This window comes from Erithacus rubecula (assembly GCF_903797595.1).
Source record: "Erithacus rubecula genome assembly, chromosome: 5".
NCBI classification, from domain to species: Eukaryota; Metazoa; Chordata; class Aves; order Passeriformes; family Muscicapidae; genus Erithacus; species Erithacus rubecula.
The window spans coordinates 40,229,906-40,242,183 of record NC_136687.1 but is presented as its reverse complement, the minus strand read 5'-3'; the positions used below and the strand labels follow the sequence as shown (position 1 = coordinate 40,242,183).

At 43.5% G+C, this 12,278-nt stretch overlaps 1 long non-coding RNA gene across 1 annotated transcript in view; it reads right to left on the bottom strand.

Annotated features, from left to right (window-relative positions):
• Positions 1 to 231: 231 nt before the first annotated feature.
• The window catches only part of LOC306801925, a 446,558-nt gene continuing 434,511 nt past the window's right edge, over positions 232 to 12,278 (bottom strand). The window contains exon 2 of the long non-coding RNA XR_013774224.1: positions 232 to 762. This is a non-coding gene — a long non-coding RNA (uncharacterized lncRNA). The remainder of the gene's footprint in view (positions 763 to 12,278) is intronic.

Here is a 12,278-nt window from a genome sequence, read left to right as displayed (position 1 = left end):
AAGAACAATATGAATATAGCTGACTGAAGATGCTGGCAGAGACTGTCAGAAAATTTACTTGAACTGTTCTAAATTTAAAGTATGACTTAAATCAACACCTTAAACATCAGAAAGGTATGTGCTAAGGTGTACTGAGCCTTTGTCATGGTGAGACTTGAGTTTGCCAACCTTAATATATTTAATTTCTTTTAGAGACAGGACCCAGGAGGAGAGACAAGGCAGGCTCAAAACTTAAAAAGGTACAGGAAGAAATTTATTAATAACACAAAAAGAATTCAGAATAAGATTCCTAGATTATTTCCTCCTCCCTTCATTCCACATTTCTTACCAACAGCATACAGAGAACACTTCAGTCAGTTATCCACCCAAATAATCATTTCAGTTCACTTAAGAGAGAAAAGTTCCTTTTTCAGTTTAAGCTTAGGGGGTGTTCTTCACCTTCACAATCTACATCTGCCCGGGAAAATATTGCAAATTATGACTCTCCTCCCATTTTTCACAGTCCTTCCAGAGCTGTGCTTTGGGTTATGTTGCACACTTGAGGTAGCACTTTTAAAGGCAGGCTGCCAAAAAACAAAATTCTCTTCATCTCCTTCTCTATCAAATGTCTCTGTCAATATTCCAGTCCCAAAACAGAGAGCTCCATTTCCCCGAGGCAAAAAGTCTTCTATTCAAGCATCCAAACCTCCCCAAGTATATTTCACAGTTTAAAGGAATTTTAGTGTAGTCACCATCCCCTTAGCCCACAAAAATGGTTTTCAGCTACTTATCAGTTGCATTTTTTCAATCTCTTCCCACCAGGAACTTTATTTTCATTCGCTGACCTCTGCAGACTCCATGTTTTATTTCTTCTCATTCAGGGGAGCTCAGGGATCAAGAATCTTATCCAGGCATTAAGAAGTTAAAATTGTATTCAGATCGTGAAGAAGCCACATGGGCAGCTGGAGGCCTCTTCTGCCACATGGAGAGCCGGTGCTGAGCCATGCGGAGCCGGGGGCCACCAGGCCAGGGCCGGGGCCGGGGCTGCCCGGAGCCATCCGGTCAGGGGGCCGGGACCATGCAGTCAGGCCTGGCCCCCCACCAAGCCGGGGCTGGGGTACCAGAGACTATTGCACCTCCCGAGGCCGGAAGCCGAAAGAGAGAGAGTTAACTTGATCCACTGTGAGTTGTGAAAACGAAATAACTTTTCATTGGTTTTCCGAGCTGTCCATCACCAAATCAGCTCTCTGATTGGTTCTAGCAGCTCACAGGGGAAGCTCCCAGAGATGGGACAGCCCCTCCTGTTCCAGGTCCTCGTGCTGCCTTTCCTGAGGCGAATCCACCCCTCCCCCATAGCACGTAAAACCAACACAGCCTTAAAGATTCCACCTTGCTCAGTTTTTTGCCACTGACTAACTCCAATAATAAAACAGGAGGGAGAGGGGTACCTCAAAAAGTGCGGATTCTCAGTTTGGATCCTTGTGCCTACACAGCATCATTTCTAATCTTGCTCCCACACCAAAATGTGTTTACATGCAGGAGCCACACAGTGGAAGATGCCCATACAATTATGACTAACTTGATTATACATTGAAAGATCAGTGTGCAGCTTCCAAGTCACTTTGAAGAGTTGAAGGAAAATGGAGAGCAAAGGTGCTGGTTTGCACAGGGCTCTGCTCAGGCCTCCTCCCTGATATAGCCAGAACTTACCCCTCAATATGAAGGTCCATTTTAGAACTGAGGTCCAGGGCACATGTCCATTGAAGATCTTGAGGCTTCCCATTTCCTCACAGGATACCCCTGTTTTGTAAGGTACCCACTGGAGTAAAAGAACCCAAAAAACAAAAAAAACTTAAAAAGAGGACTCTGTTTCTTGTGCCATGTTTTACAAAAGACTTTACATGGATGCACATAACTTCCCCTGACTGTGAAAATTTTTTAACCTTTCTGATATCAAAGATTTCAATTAAACAATACTTCGGTGAGTGAGAATCTATTTTCAAGTGGCAGTGCCAGTTTCTAGGGTGCCATGTTATAATTTAATAGTGTCAAGTACTAGCTTGAATTTTAAAGCAGGCTTTTAGCAGTTTGAACTGCATTTTCCACAAGACTGCTTCATCACAAATGCTCTGAGTTTGCTCTTAAACAGTTGAAGAGCCATGCTTTAAACATTTAAACATCGCAATCAAATCTTGACTGATATCATCACAATTCCTGTACCACGTCTAGCAAAAACAGATTATGGAATGTCATGCGATTAGCAAAATAATCTTACAATAATACTGTTTCTGGCGAGCAGACATAAACATTCAGAGCCGCTATCTACAGCTCCTCCAGCAAGCATAAGGAAGCCAAGTTTTCCCCAAGACTGTTTGTTCTTGAGTGGATAACTCCAACCAACCTTTTTTTAGCTGTGTTTGGTCCCTTTTCTGTCACCTTTAAATTACAATAATGTTTTTATCTTAAGTTATTCTTCATGCTTTTGTTTAGGTGCCAGAATTCAGCTTTTCTCTTGCTTGCTCTGTATTTTCATTTAATTAAATCTTCCTTTGTTGCTACATATTTGTTTTTAAGTTTTGTATTTTCATGGCAAGTACTCCCTCTGGCAAGGTTTACTGCAAGAGTTACTGCACCATATTTCTTTCCTAGCACTTGCCAGGTATTTACAATGGATTGTCTGTCCCTGTCCCATCTGTGTGCTTCCTTTTGTGAAGGAAATTACACTGAAAGTGCACTGAGTAGATTATAAATAATAACAACACCAGTAATAATAATGATTATATTTATTCAGGGGGAATCTGAGTCTCATTACCTTTCTGCAATAATATACAAACATAAATTCCCATCAGGGAAACCTATGTAGAAATATAAGGCTGTTGCAAATTACAGTGGCCAAACATACAGCCCTAATGCTAGAAAAAGTGTCCAGAAGAAAAGAACACAGATGGGAGTGGATAGAAAGAACTTGTGCCACTCAATTGTTTTCACTGATAATTCCTATGCCAGTCCTTAGCAGCCTCTCCTGTTAGCCTCCATTTCTCATTCCCTGTGTGCAGCACCAGCATCACCCACGCTTCCCTGGGCATTGTCCATTCAGATTTCCTCCTCTCCCTGTGTCTCCCATATCAGGCAACATCTCAAAGGCAACTCAGGAGTGCTCCAAATCTGCACCACAAAACTTCAAGCATGAGGAGTGGAACTCAGGGTTAGAGTGCACCTGAAAATCCAGTTGAAAAGCTCCCATTATTCCTCAGTTCCCACAGCTGGGATACTGGTCAGGAAGCTGCCACAGGTTCCCCATATTCTGAATTTTCTTTCTAGCAGCACCATGACCCCATAAGTCACACCTTGGTGATCTCCTCCCTCTGTGCTCTTGCCAGGCTTGAGGGTCCCACGGAGAGGCAGCTGGCAGAGCATGTGTGGGCTTGGCCCGAGGGGATCAGGGGATCGCTGGGGTTATACAGAGCATCAGTGCCAGCTGGCTCACCAGGCCTTCTCAGCAGCACACTGAAGGCAGCTCCAGACCTCCCAAGTGCTGCTCTGTACATTACACATAAGCCTAGATGACAACCCCTCCCTCCCACTTGGAGAAGCACTTTGAACTAGCTTGGTGCTTGCTAGCATTTTAGCAAGGATACAGGCCACAGCAATACAAGAGATGAGTTATACCATACCACACCACAAGCCTGCTGGGTTGCAGGAGTCAGTGCTTTGGACACACATGTAGAATATTTTCAGTGCAGTAATAAAAGATCTGTATCTAGTTTCCCTACTGTTTTCAGCAATTTTCTTTGCTGTAAGACTACAGAAATGCCTATTTTTTCAACAAATCAGTATAAATAATGAATGAAGAAAAACAAGCAGTTCCTGATGCTCTACACAAACTTAGTGACAAACAATGTGTGCACTTGTGCTCAAGAGAGATTAGGTTTCCAAGGTCTGCCCATACCAAAGCTCCTTTGGTAAAACATTAATGCCGACTTCTCTGTGTATTACTGCTGTCACAATAAGAGTTGAACATAAGTGAGCAGAGTGTCCCTATGTGATCATGTTGGTAAAAGGAGACCCTCAGGGCAAAGAGTAATTCTCTGCTCCCCAGGTGCAGATGAGGCTGAGTGGGATCCCTCCTGGCTGCTCTCCAGGGGTGTGGTAATGCACAGTGTCCAGTTGTTGCTGCTGCTATTTAATGCAACCTACTTCATTATTGGCAAAGTGAATCTCGGCTGAAAATCAGCTTCCCAGCAGCAATTATCCCAGGTTGTAAAGCAGCAAAAATAACACATTTCCAAAGCTTTCTCACTTAGAAAAGTAAATTAAGCTATTTTGAGAGTTTCAGTCAAAACAGACGTTCTCTACCCATACTTGAATTTGAGATTTGGGTTTACTGAGCTGCCCAAAGTGCTTTGTTCCTCGCTGTCAGAGCACCAGCTGGCAGCAGCACTTAGTCCTGTTTGAGCAGTTGCCTGGGAGAGATGCTGGCCCTATCTGCCCTGTCAGCCCCTGTCCCTGGTCACGCAAGGTTTTGTGTAATGGACCGCATGCCATACACCTGAAATATTTATCATAATCATATTTACAAAAGGCTTGGCACCCAGGAGGGACTGAAGGCCTGAATACCATACAAGAAGTGAAATAACATGTAGTGTAGTTTGTTGGGGCTTTTTTTTTCAATTGCATTAAAAAAATTTGAAGCCAGACAAAAACTCTAGTTTGTTGGGGTCAGTGGCCACAAGAAATACTCGAACATGTCTGATGGGAGTCATTAAAAAAAGTAACTGAGCAGAAGTAATTCTTATCAGCAGAAAGCCTCTCAGCTGGCAGCAGGCTCCACTAAGCCCTGTGCCACCTCTCCCTGCTGCAATATTGTTTGCTCTACCCCCATCTATCCCAGAGGTACAGCCACACCAGCAGAGTTATAAATGTGTAATGAATGCTTTTAAGGCTCCCCGGCAGGTGTGCAGCTTCTGAGTCCATGCTGTGGTCTTATGTGGGTGGTAGGCTATGGGAGAGACAGAAGGGCTATGGAGAATGGGAGTGGAGAGCTGTAGGTTGCAGGGCCAGGCAGGCAGGAACACAGCTGTGGCAGGGCATCCAGCAGCTTGAACTCCAAAAAGTGGCAGATGAAGTTCCTACTCCACCTGGAACTAAAAGGCTATGGAAAAGGTGAAAAGGTAATGTTTTTTGCTAAAGTTTTTGCCCATGTGCAGCACTGGGGGCAGGTCAGGTGCTGATCACAGGAAGATGTGCACCCTACAATTGTGGTAAGGGATTGTGCTTGTTGGCTTTGTGAATCACTGTCTGCAAAACATGGTGTGTTCTTGTGACTAGGTGGAGGGGAACTTCAGGCTATGACTTCATGGTTATAGCTTTTGCCTCTTCCCCTAAAAACACTTTAATACATACTTTACTCAAACATGGAGTCAGATGGTGCAACATACCCATGTCCAGGTACTTTCTCAACTTTTCCCTCAAGTCACAGTGTGTGTCTGTCTAGCCAATCACACTGGCAACAGTCCATTCCAGTGAACAATTTTGGGGTTTCTGTACTTGCTCTGAGGTTTGTCTCTTAACTTCTTTTCCATGAAAACTCCTATGAGCTGCAGTAGAGCACAACACTATGTCATGTTCACCTGGTGGATCTGCAACACACTAAGTGCTAATGTTCAGGCACTGAATTTTCTCCTAAAGATGGGTGATAGAAGTTACTGGCAACACCACCAGAATTTGGGACTTAGGGCATCTTTTAAGGCACACTGGGATGGTTGCTGAGGTTTTTTCAATGCCTATATGTAGCTCTTCAATGTATTGCACTATAATTATATAAAATGTATGTTCCCATTACCTCAAAAACCAAAGAGTATATGTGATGGATGGAATGGGGGGGGGGGGTGTGACACAGTCCAATGTAGCAGAAGCTGAAGCCTTTATGAGGACCTTCGCACAGCTAAAACTTTATATGAAAAGCAGCAACATCTGCAGGGGACAATACAGATCTGGGAGTTAAGAATGTATGTTTTCTGACCCCTGATTTGGTCATGAGTCAGAGTTGAGAAGCCACATTTGTCTAACACGGGGGATCAAGTCATACCTCTTCCCACAAGACACTGGGAGCATCTCTTTAATGATTACTCTGCCACACTAGCTGTGTGCTCTGATTTATTCCAGCTATGGATGGACCTGAATGTAAGTGAAATCTCTGGGAAGTTTAAATGCTTAGCACCTGAAAATCTTTATTTGCTTTAAAGAGGTAGAGTTCAGGATTTATGTGGCAAAATAGATCTGTCTTTCAGCTACTAAGATTTTAAAGTGAGGCCAAAACAGCAACCCTTGCTTCTTCCCTTAAATATTCTTTGGTTTTCAGTGCAATCTAGGCCTCATACAAAAGCCACAAATATGTGGGTGCTTATTCTTATTTGCCAATTTTGCTAAAAATGAGTAAGACTCACTTATTGCCCATTGAGTATTTTATTGTGGCAACAACTTATTAATTTTTAAAGTAATTATATATTTAAACTGATGACAATAGAGTCTTGCCAACTATGACTATAATACCTCCTACTTATTGTAAATCTTGCTCTGGCATGTATGGGAAGAAGCTTGTTCAGGGTATTTTCCCAGCCATTGTCAGATAAGAACAGGAATGTTCAGCCTCTATGAAAGACTGAAATCTGTACAAAACCCCACTGGCCAGTCTTGCCCTTGCTCTGTTTTACCCATCAGTGGTGAGACAATGCAAGAGCTTGGGATGTCATTGCAGCCCTCTGACATGGCCCCACAAGCCTGATGGATTTTTGGCACAAACCTGATATGCAGTAAATGGCAGTTGGGAATGAGGTCCAGTGCTATCCAGTGCAGAGGCTCTGACTGCACCCTGGACTGCAGGATTTCACTTCCCTCGTGGCAGTACTTCTGAGTGCTACAGTCTTGCTAGTTCAATTTTATTAAGCAATTTCCATTTTGCATCCATTTCCATTTCATAATTGTACTTCTACATCTACTACTGACTGGGAGCAAGAATTTTATATAGACAAAATCTCTCTCCCCTCTTTCTCTTATGAGAGCTCTAACTGGTGCACAGGATTTTTAAAAAAAATCTGTGTGAGAAACTGTGAAAGTGAATTACAAAGAAAAGAGTGTAAAGGGTATTTGACTTGCAAATCAGTAAAAAGTCTTGGTGAAACACTTAATGTGCACTTGCTATGCTGAGTCTTCAGCATAGTCTTCTTTAGTCTTCTTTAATCCTGTTTGTTTCCTCCTGTAATCATCCTGATTTATTTGCACATAACCTCCCTGTCTAGTGACACTTCATGATTCAAACCCTTGAAAATTGGGGGTCATTATCAAGAGCCCCTGCTTTGGATAGATTACAAATGCATAGCCATTTGTAAAGAATATTCCTCCAGTGCAGCATTTCTACATTTTATTGATTCACATAAGGAATAAAAACTTTAAACAGAATGTCAGTTTTGTTGCAGTGAAATTTAACAGCTTGATGCACTACCATCTGTTTAAGGGAAAATAAGAATCAAGCTGATGTTAGGGTTTAATGCCATAATATTTAAATTGTACTGCAATATGGACGGCAGATTCATCCTTTGAGCAGACTCATCTCTTTTGGAGGTGCTATATGACAGCAAGAATGGACAGATTATTTGGTCTCTTAAGCAGGAAAGACAGGAAATTTGGTACCTGAGAAGAAAGGAAGCCAGAGAGAGGATGCTTAAGCACACAGTCAGCAGAAGAGTCAAGGGGAAAATTAGCACAGTGGCTTTCCTGCTGAAGGCAAGAGTGCAAGCAAGGATAGGAGCTGGTGGACTGTGAAACCAAACTGCCAGGAGCTGTTGATACAATCATACCACAGCTGCTGTTCAGCAAGTGATGCTGCTTTCCTCATTCTCCTTGTGCTTTTGGCTAAATCTCTTCACATATTTTCTGGGATAGGGAGCCTTCTGCAGCAAATCATCTTTACATTTTTCTTGTGCATCATCCAACATCAAGTCCATAACCACCAATATTTCTACAAATGATAAATTTAATAATGACAGTACCATTTGCTTTTATTTCCTCACTGCTCTTTGTTTTGCTTCCTGATCTTTTGCAACATAAATCTTTCTGGCTCCCATTTCAACCAAGAACATAGTCCAGCAGTTAGGCTCAGTGCAAAATCACCTCTGCATATCTCATTATACTTCAGTATTAGAAGTGCTAAGAAGCATAAAGAAATTCAGGGTAGCTAAGAAAGTTTTTTCCCAAAGTGTAATTTATTTGCAATGATTCTCCAGATGCTTCTCCGAGAAAGTGAAATAGATAGAGAACAGTTAAAATATTTTCCCTTTCTCTAATTTTTTTCCTGTTGTTTTTCCCTCATTGTTTGGTGTTGGGGGTTGAGTGTTTTTCTATTACTGTGTCAATTGAAAGAATTTTTCCCATTATCATGCCAATGGAGCTGGCCGGGTTACACCCAGGGTCTCTGATGAGTCCAGACAAAAGGGGTGGGTGGGAACGGCTCCCGGAGGAGCCTCTGAGGCTTCCTGGAGGGGACTCGGGTTTCCGGGGAGCTCGGAGGAGGATGCCCGGGATTGTTCAGCCACGCGGCCGGAGCACAGGAGAGCCAGACCCTCTGCGATCACCTGCCCTGCATCTGCCCCGTTCCAGCCTCCTGCCTCTGCGGACACAGCTGATCACCCAGACACACACGGTGAGCGAGGAGCCGCCGCTGCAGCCCGTTCCCACCGAGATCGGCGTGGCCGCTGCTGCCCCACCTTCCCCCTCCTGCCTCCACTCCCGCCTGCCCCTCGGCAGGGTTAGGGTTAGGGTTAGGGTTTAGGGTTAGGGTTAGGGTAAGGGTATATGGTTAGGGTTAGGGTCATTTTTAGGGTTAGGGTTAGGGTTAGGGTTAGGGTTAGGGTTAGGGTTAGGGTTTAGGGTTAGGGTTAGGGTTAGGGTGAGTGGTTAGGGTTAGGGTTAGGGTTTAGGGTTAGGGTTAGGGTTAGGGTTTAGGGTTAGTTTTAGGGGTTAGGGTTAGGGTTAGGGTTAGGGTTAGGGTTAGGGTTTAGGGTTAGGGTTAGTGGTTAGGGTTGGGGTTGCAGTTAGGGTTAGGGCTAGGGGTTAGGGCTAGGGTTTAGGGTTAGGGTTAGGTTAGGGTTAGTTTTTAGGGTTAGGGGTTAGGGTTAGGTTAGGGTTACGGTTTAGGGATAGGGTTAGGGTTAGGGTTAGGGTTTAGGGTTAGGGTTAGGGTTAGGGTTAGGGTTAGGGTTAGGGTTAGGGTTTAGGGTTAGGGTTAGGGTTAGGGTAAGGGATTAGGGTTAGGGTTAGGGTTTAGGGTTAGGGTTAGGGTTAGGGTTTAGGGTTAGTTTTAGGGGTTAGGGTTAGGGTTAGGGTTAGGGTTAGGGTTTAGGGTTAGGGTTAGTGGTTAGGGTTGGGGTTGCAGTTAGGGTTAGGGCTAGGGGTTAGGGCTAGGGTTGGGGTTAGGGTTACGGTTAGGGTTAGGGTTAGTTTTTAGGGTTAGGGGTTAGGGTTAGGTTAGGGTTACGGTTTAGGGATAGGGATAGGGTTAGGGTTAGGGTTAGGGTTTAGGGTTAGGGTTAGGGTTAGGGTTAGGGTTAGGGGTTAGGGTTAGGGTTATGGTTTAGGGTTATGATTTGGCTTAGGTTTAGGGTTAGGGTTAGGGTTAGGCATTAGGGTTAGGCTTAGGGTTAGGGTTAGGGCTGTGGACTAAGCACAGAAACAGCGTGGTTGCATCTAAAGGGACTGACACCAAGTTATCTATTCTGTTCTGTTAGCAATTTTAACAACTGCTATTGTTTTCTGCTTGTACAGTTAGATGTATTAGTAAAAGAGCTGTTATTTCTACCCCCTTATCTCTGCCTCAGAGTCCTTGATTCAAACATTTATAATACTTGGGGGGGAGTGGAACCAGTCTCTATTTGAAAGGTGAATCTTCTGCCCTTACTGCAGTCACCTGTCCTTTCAAACCAGGACATTTGGCTAGAAATCAGGATGTGGGAATGGGTTCTCAATGTATTACAGTATGTTAAAAGAAAATAAAAGAGAAAATACCTTGCAGTACTAAAGACTTTCACTAGAACTTTTCCTCTGAGTGTAGGTGTTAAAATTATGTGCTATGTTGAAAATAGCTCACCTGCCTGAATGCAATCTGCTAATAAGTGCAGACTTCTCCATGCCCCAGGTTGAAATAACCAGGTAAGAATTTGCAATTACTTATTACCATTAAGGGAAAATCTAACTAATAAATATTGTTAAAATCTCAAAAATTGTTCTTTAAAAGCCAACAGGTAAGTAGAAATCTGAAGGTGGAAGTGCTGATGCCCTAAGAGGTGCTTGGGACTTGACCTTAGCTAATGGATGGTTACAGGGATGAATAAGTCTGGGTTGTGAAAAGCTGATGGCCTCCTGGCTGCCCTACGTCTGAGAATGTGAAACTTATAATCATATAAGAAGCAGTAAAGGAAACAGAACCACAACCTTGGCTTGAGGAGGGGATATGGATGGTTTTTTTAGAGATCTGTTTCACAGGATCTCACAGGAGGCTACCCTGGGAAGCAAAGAGACTCAGGAGTGGTAGTGGATCTTCACTGACATCCCCATCAAAGAACAAGAAAAGTCCATTCTGATGTGTGTAGTCAAGCAAGTGGGGCAGGCAGCCAGTGTGCAGAACAGGCTCTCCTGCTGTAGTTCAGAGAGTAGGCAAGCACAGAGATGGTGGAGAGTACTTGCACGATGGAGCAAAACAAAGACGTTACTCTACAGAAGCATTTACTAAAGCTGAAGCTCAGCAAGACTGAAAGCTCATATGGGACTCAAATGGCAACCAAAAGTCCTTCTGGAAGTACATGGGCAGAAAGAAACATGGGGTCCTCCTCCGCAGGGTGCCAGGTGACCTAGTGATACGGGACACGGAAAAAGCTGCTTAATGTCCTTTTTGTTTTTTGCCCTTTCAGAACAGGAGAACACTTCATTTACTTGGACACAACTAAATCCATGGAGCTAAGCAGGGTATTGCCAAGTAGGGTATTTCCCAGGAAGTCAGAGAAGGTGATGGTGGGAACATTTATGGTCAACCAAGGCCAAGTAAATCCTGCATCTGGGATCAAATTACCTCATGTCAACAGTATAGCCTGAGTCCCAGCAGTCAAAAAACATCTTTGCTGTAAAGTACCCAGGAGTGCCAGAGGAGAAGCAGCAGAGCATAAGCCAACCTTGGACTCTCACAGCAGAAAATGCCAATGGCATTGTGGCATTGTGGGCTGTATTAGTAAGAGTGTGCTCAGCAGGTTGATGGAAGGGATTGTTCTGTTTAGCATGTGTGACACTGTAGCTAGGACTGAGACAGCATCTGGAGCATCATGTTCAGTTTTGGGCTCATGTCTTAGGCTGTAACCGAAGATGTAACCGGAAAGTATGTATTCTATCACCATCTGTTAAAACCAGATAGGCCAGTGTTCTTTATCTCTTCCATGACCCATCCTTTGTCCAGAGAGATATCTTCTGTTAATGGGGCATTAAGTCGCACTGCAAGACTGATAAAATTACATCATCCCAGTGTGAGATGCTCCACCCAGGGGAAGGAGCCAAGCATTTACTACCTAGATCTGAAATCTAGAACATCAGAGCAGCCTTTTCCCATTTTCCCAATGGAAAACCAGGCCCATCTTCATCACCATTAGACCTTGAGAGGAAAACTACACTCTTCTATAGAATCATTGCTTCAATAGAACCACACTTGTCACTCCAGGAGGACTGGAGCCACCATTTAATCAGACTGCTACCAACACCCTGACTGTCGGGGTGTATTCTGACTCTGTCAGTGCTTTGGGGTTTTTTTTGTATTACTGTTATTTTTTTTTCCCCAGTAAAGAACTGTTATTCTTATTCCCGTATCTTTGCCTAAAAGCCCCTTAATTTCAAAACTATAATAATTGAGAGGGAGGGGGTTTACATTTTCTGTTTCAAAAGAGGCTCCTGCCTTCCTTGGCAAACACCTGTCTTTTCAAACCAGAACAGCTGCCCAGTGCAAGAAAGATATGGACAAACTGGAGCAAGTCCAGGTTTCGATGTGCAGCTAAGGCTGCCATCAGTGTTCACAGCCCAGAAAAGTTTATCCCTTTGAGTCAAAAACTCAGTTAAACACATAATTAACCAAGTTAAACACAGCAGTCCATGATATACAGACCTGGTAAGATGATCTCAGTTTTTGCAACTATAAAAGAAAAAAGGATACAATGGAAAACCATACAATTTTTCTTACCCAGAATGAGAGACTTGAAACAGAAAATAAT